Source organism: Salmo salar, chromosome ssa13 (assembly GCF_905237065.1).
Source record: "Salmo salar chromosome ssa13, Ssal_v3.1, whole genome shotgun sequence".
Taxonomy (NCBI): domain Eukaryota; kingdom Metazoa; phylum Chordata; class Actinopteri; order Salmoniformes; family Salmonidae; genus Salmo; species Salmo salar.
Genome location: NC_059454.1, coordinates 30501970 through 30507969, shown reverse-complemented (window position 1 = coordinate 30507969; position 6000 = coordinate 30501970). Strand labels below are relative to the sequence as shown.

Below are 6000 nucleotides of genomic sequence, written 5' to 3'. Positions count from 1 at the left end.
TGTTTTTAGAGAGGGCTAATAGTTGGCAGGGTAACTTTTCCTTTTCCCCAATTGTATAGTACCGTATCACAAATAATTTAATATAGGAAGTTCCCTGTGGCTCAGTTGGTAGAGCATGGTGTTTGCAACGCCAGCATGGTGTGTGCAACGCCAGGGTTGTGGGTTTGATTCCCACAGGGGGCCAGTACAAAAAAAAAAATGCATGAAATGAAATGTATGCATTCACTACTGTAAGTCGCTCTGGATAAGAGCGTCTGCTAAATGACTAAAATGTAAAATGTAGGAAGGCCGTGAATGGCCTCACACTCCAGAACAGTAGGTGGCGGTGTATGCAACTTAAATTTGATGCGATCAGCCAACACTATCCCGAAGAAGAAGTCACAGGCCGCTGCAGGGATACAGCTGGATACTATTGAACGTCAGACAGTTTTCTACCAGGAAGCCGAAGATCGTATAAGTGAAGAAGAGGCAGTTCGAGGGAACAGTAATGGAGAAGCTTTGATCCAACGTTTCCCACGCCACTTCGACACGAAGTGATTTTCATAGCAGGTTAAGAGAGCATTTTCGGCCCCAATTCTTCGTGGCATATCATAACGGCGTGTTACCTCAAACGGTGAGCTACCTTGAAGGCGTTGATGTAAAGTAGCTAGCTAGGCTAGTTTGCTTGATAGTCATCAGACACGCTAGCTAGCGCTTAAAAGTTAGCTTGGACAGCTAGTCCGGCTTTCTCCGTTGAAGCTGGTTAGTTAGCTACATTTTTAGCCTGACAGATATGCTATCAGATAGCTCACTAGATAGTTAGCCTGAACTAGTTAGGTAGCATGCTTAACTAGTTAGCATGCATAGCTAGCTAGGTACATGTTGTGTTGCTGTTAATTGAACTAACGTTTAGGTAAATACAGTAGGTTGTAAACCGACGCCGAAAAGTGGTTGCTCGATCTACGTCGAGGAAGGAGAGTATTGTTTAGTAATCGACAATGAAATAAGCTTATGGTTACTGTTGAATTTGTTGGCACCTTAAATTCTTGAACATTTTCTCAGAAAAAGTAACAAGTTCCAACTCTGTCTGCTCAGGCAAAAACGTGTAAACTTGGAACCAATCAGTACTCCCATACGTACCTCTCATGATGAAGGCAACCAATGGCCTGCTTCTACCTAGCTAAAATGGAAATACAGCCTCACATGAAATAGTGATCCGTATGTCAGCCGTCTGTGTGTTAAGTCAGAGGGACTAACTAACTTTAGCTCCCAAAGACCGAAGGAAGTAAGATAAATATTATTTTGAGTGCACTTGAAATATGCAGCATGCTATACGAATGGTCTTGATGTGCCTGCTTCCGAAGCTAGTGTTTCATGAGCTATTTCTCAGTGAATTCAATTTTGAATCATGTTTTGGCATAATTGTTTAATTTCAAGTAACTAGTTGCAGGCTCAAATCAAATGTATTTGTCACATACACATGGTTAGCAGATGTTAATGCGAGTGTAACGAAATGCTTGTGCTTCTAGTTTCGACCATGCAGTAATATCTAACAAGTAATCTAACCTAACAATTCCACAACAACTACCTTATACACACAAGTGTAAAGGAATGAATACGAATATGTACATAAAAATATATGAATGAGTGATAGCCGACCGGCATAGGCAAGATGGTATAGAGTACAGTATATACATATGAGATGAGTAATGAAGGGTATGTAAACATTATATAAAGTGGCATTGTTTAAAGTGGCTAGTGATACATTTAATTACATCAAGATGGCAAGATGCAGTAGATGGTATAGCGTACTGTATATGCATATGAGGTGAGTAATGTAGGGTATGTAAACATTATTTAAAGTGGCTAGTGATAAGTTGATGAATTTTTCCATTATTAAAGTGGCTAGAGTTGAGTCAGTATGTTGGCAGCAGCCACTCAATGTTATTGATGGCTGTTTAACAGTCTGATGGCCTTGAGATAGAAGCTGTTTTTCAGTCTCTCGGTCCCCGCTTTGATGCACCTGTACTGACCTCGCCTTCTGGATGATAGCGGGGTGAACAGGCAGTGGCTCGGGTGGTTGTTGTCCTTGATGATCTTTTTGGCCTTCCTGTGACATCGGGTGGCGTAGGTGTCCTGGAGGGCAGGTAGTTTGCACCCGGTGATGCGTTGTGCAGATCTCACTACCCTCTGGAGAGCCTTCCGGTTATGGGCGGAGCAGCTGCCGTACCAGGCAGTGATACAGCCCGACAGGATGCTCTCGATTGTGCATCTGTAAAAGTTTGTGAATGTGTTTGGTGACAAGACGAAATTCTTCAGACTCCTGAGGTTGAAAGCATTCATTCAAACAGCACTCTCGTGAGTTTTGCCAGCAGCTCTTCGCAATGCTTGCTGTTTATGACTTCAAGCCTGTCAACTCCCAAGATTAGGCTGGTGTAACCGATATGAAATGGCTAGCTAGTTAGCGGGTGCACGCTAAGAGCGTTTCAAACGTCACTCGCTCTGAGACTTGGAGTAGTTTCTCTTGCTCTACATGGGTAACGCTGCTTCGAGGGTGGCTGTTGTCGATGTGTTCCTGGTTTGAGCCCAGGTAGGAGCGAGGAGAGGGACGGAAGCTATACTGTTACACTGGCAATACTAAAGTGCCTATAAGAACATCCAATAGTCAAAGGTATATGAAATACAAATCGTATAGAGAGAAATAGTCCTATAACTACAACCTAAAACTTCTTACTTGGGAATATTGAAGACATGTTAAGAGGAATCACCAGCTTTCATATGTTCTCATGTTCTGAGCAAGGAACTTAAACGTTAACTTTTTTACATGGCACATATTGCACTTTTACTTTCTTCTCCAACACTTTGTTTTTGCATTACCAAATTGAACATTTTTCATTATTTATTTGAGGCTAAATTGATTTTATTGATGTATTATATTAAGTTAAAATTAGTGTTCATTCAGTATTGTTGTAATTGTCATTATCATAAATAAATACAAATCGGCCGATTAATCGGTATCAGCTTTTTTTTTGGGCCCCCCAATAATCGGTACCGGCGTTGAAAAATCATAATCGGTCGACTTCTAATTGAATATGTCCGTAAACACACCAGCCAGCTGGTCTGCGCATGCTCTGAGGACGCGGCCCGGGATGCCGTCTGGACCTGCAGCCTTGCGAGGGTTAACATGTTTAAATGTTTTACTCACGTTGGCTACAGTGAAGGAGAGCCCGCAGGTTTTGGTAGCGGGCCGTGTCAGTGGCACTGTATTGTCCTCAAAGCGAGCAAAGAATTTGTTTAGTCTGTCTGGGAGCAAGGCATCTTGGTCCGTGACGGGGCTGGTTTTTCTTTTGTAGTCCGTGATTGACTGTAGACCCTGCCACATACGTCTCGTGTCTGAGCCGTTAAACATTCAATCATATAATTTTCATATAAATCCAAACAAAATAATGTAGATAGAAAGATGGCATGTATGCTAGAATGGAGGTTTAAAAACGACAGCTGCATATGTATATTAGCCAATACATATGGCATAACATAAGCGTACCTTGCAATGCGAACTTTTCTAAAAACAGTTGTACAATGCACTCTGCAATTAAATGACAAGAGTTTGATTTCTAAACCAGATACTTTCTCAAATAGAAACTGCCCAATACTAGGGCTGGGAATTGCCAGGTACCTCACCATATAAACTCAGCAAAAAAAAGAACTGTCCTCTCACTGTCAACTGCGTGTATTTTCAGCAAACCTAACATGTCTAAATATTTGTATGAACATGAATCAACAACTGAGACATAAACTGAACAAGTTCCACAGACATGTGACTAACAGAAATGGAATAATGTGTCCCTGAACAAAGGGGGGGGGGGTCAAAATCAAAAGTAAGTCAGAATCTGGTGTGGCCACCAGCTGCATTAAGTACTGCAGTGCATCTCCTCCTCATGGACTGCACCAGATTTGCCAGTTCTTGCTGTGAGATGTTACTCCACTCTTCCACCAAGGCAACTGCAAGTTCCCAGACATTACTGGGGGAAACGGCCCTAGCCCTCACCCTCCGATCGAACAGGTCCCAGAGGTGCTCAATGGGATTGAGATCTGGGCTTCTCGCTGGCCATGGCAGAACACTGATATTCCTGTCTTGCAGGAAATCACGCACAGAACGAACAGTATGGCTGGTGGTATTGTCATGCTGGAGGGTCATGTCAGGATGAGCCTGCAGGAAGGGTACCACATGAGGGACCCTGTAACGCACAGCGTTGAGATTGCCTGCAATGACAACAAGCTCAGTCTGATTATGCTGTGACACACCGCTCCAGACCATGACGTACCCTCCACTTCCAAATCGATCCCGCTCCAGAGTACAGGCCTCTGTGTAATGCGCATTCCTTCAACGATAAACGCATTCCTCACCCCTGGTGAGACAAAACCGTGACTCGTCAGTGAAGAGCACTTTTTGCCAGTCCTGTCTGGTCCAGCGACGGTGGGTTTGTGCCCATAGGCGACGTTGTTGCCGGTGATGTCTGAGGACCTGCCTTATAGCAGGCCTACAAGCCCTCAGTCCAGCCTCTCTCAGCTTATTGCGGATAGTCTGAGCACTGATGGAGGGATTGTGCGTTCCTGGTGTAACTCGCGCAGTTGTTGTTGCCATCCTGTACCTGTCCCGCAGGTGTGATATTTGGATGTACCGATCCTGTGCAGGTGTTGTTACACGTGGTCTGCCACTGCGAGGACGACCAGCTGTCCATCCTGTCTCCCGTAGCGCTGTCTTAGGCGTCTCACAGTACGGATATTGCAATCTATTGCCCTGGCCACATCTGCGGTCCTCATGCCTCCATGCAGGATGCCTAAGGCACGTTCACGCAGATGAGCAGGGGCCCGATGAGAAAGGCCTCTTTAGTGTCCTAAGTTTTCATAACTGTGACCTTAATTGCCTACCGTCTGTAAGCTGTTAGTGTCTTAACGACTGTTCCACAGGTGCTTGTTCATTAATTGTTTATGGTTCATTGACCAAGCATGGGAAACAGTATTTAAACCCTTTACAATGAAGATCTGTGAAGTTAATTTGTAAAAAATCCAAATATCTTTGAAAGACAGGGTCCTGAAAAAGATGGGTTTATTATCAAGATACTTAGTTGAAGTCGGAAGTTTACATACACCTTAGCCAAATACATGTAACCTCTCTAGGGGGTGTGGGACGATAGCGTCCCACCTGGCCAACATCCAGTGAAATTGCAGAGCGCCAAATTCAAAAACAGAAATACTCGTTATAAAAATTCATAAAACATACAAGTGTTATACATCGGTTTAAAGATTAACTTCTTGTTAATCCAACCACGGTGTCAGATTTCAAAAAGGCTTTACGGGGAAGCATACCATGCGATTATCTGAGAACAGCACCCAGCAGACAAATCATTAAAAACAGTTACCAGCCAAGTAGAGAATTTACACAAGTCAGAAATGGCAATAAAATGAATCACTTACCTTTGATCTTCATATGGTTGCACTCACAAGACTCCCATTTACTCAAATGTTCGTTTTGTTCGATAAAGTCCCTCTTTATATCCAAAATCTCAGTTTTGTTCGCGTTTTGTCCAGTAATCCACAGGCTCAAAGGCAGTGACAAAAGGCAGACGAAAAATCCGAAAAGTATCAGTAAAGTTCGTAGAAACATGTCAAACGATGTTTATAATCAATCCTCAGGTTGTTTTTAGTCATAATAATCAATATTTCAACCGGACAAAAGCTTCTTCAATATAAAATGAAAACAAGAAATGCGTGCTCTCGGTTGCGCACATGAAAAACCTCGGACACAGTGTCCACTCATTCAGTGGTCTTACACCCTCATTTTTCAGAATACAAGCCTGAAACAATTTCTAAAGACTGTTGACATCTAGTGGAAGCCATAGGAAGTGCAATTTGAGTCCTAAGTCGATGTAATCTGTATAGGCAGCCAATGGAAAACTACAAACATAAAAAAAAATCCCACTTCCTGGATGGATTTTTCTCAGGTTTTCGCCTGCCATA

General features: G+C 43.0%; 1 protein-coding gene across 2 annotated transcripts in view; it reads left to right on the top strand.

The window, feature by feature from the left end:
- Window positions 1–371: 371 nt before the first annotated feature.
- Window positions 372–6000, top strand: part of nadka (NAD kinase a) — a 37422-nt gene continuing 31793 nt past the window's right edge. For both annotated transcript variants that reach the window (XM_014135409.2, XM_014135408.2), the window contains exon 1: window positions 372–613. The gene's annotated coding sequence lies outside the window, so the exon portion shown is untranslated. The remainder of the gene's footprint in view (window positions 614–6000) is intronic.